Here is a 647-nt window from a genome sequence, read left to right on the forward strand (position 1 = left end):
TATATATACATATTTATATATATATATATGTATATATATATATATGAATTTGTGCTGCAAGATTCCTGATGTGAAACCATGTGTTGAAACAAATATTGTTGCATTTTGGGGTGGTCACACGCACCACATATTCGTTCTTCACTCGTTTATTATTGTTCTTCTGTACATTGTTTGGAAGTTTTCGCCACACATCTGTGACCTCTTCAGCGACCTTTCCCATCCACGTGTATCCTCCTGCTCTGCTTAATCCACTCTGTCCTTCTATGACGTGTATCCTTGTTTGCGTTTGTGTGTGTGTGTATGCGTATTTATATATTTATCTTATCTACTCCACTCCTTAACTCTTGTATTCTTATTCGCATACCCAGCAACCCTGGTCGCCTACCGTGAAATATAACAGGAACTTTTCTCAGTTTATCGTAATTTGATACGAAAAAAAGCCACAATTTTCCGTCTCAATAAATCACAATTGTCCATGAAAGTTTTTTTTTAATATTTACTACGGATTGCTTGAAGCTAACTTTCTTCCAACACGTCGATCGGATCTTACACACACACACACACACACACACACACACACACATAATCAGCTATTCTGATTATATATCTGTGCACACGTTTGAATGTGGTGTGTGCCAGAGGGTTTG

At 37.2% G+C, this 647-nt stretch overlaps 1 protein-coding gene across 1 annotated transcript in view; it reads left to right on the top strand.

Annotated features, from left to right (window-relative positions):
* Positions 1-647, top strand: part of LOC106881345 (SPARC-related modular calcium-binding protein 1) — a 199,144-nt gene that overhangs the window by 107,437 nt on the left and 91,060 nt on the right. The gene's annotated exons all lie outside the window — the stretch shown is intronic.

The sequence above is a fragment of the Octopus bimaculoides genome, chromosome 6 (genome assembly GCF_001194135.2).
Source record: "Octopus bimaculoides isolate UCB-OBI-ISO-001 chromosome 6, ASM119413v2, whole genome shotgun sequence".
NCBI lineage: Eukaryota > Metazoa > Mollusca > Cephalopoda > Octopoda > Octopodidae > Octopus > Octopus bimaculoides.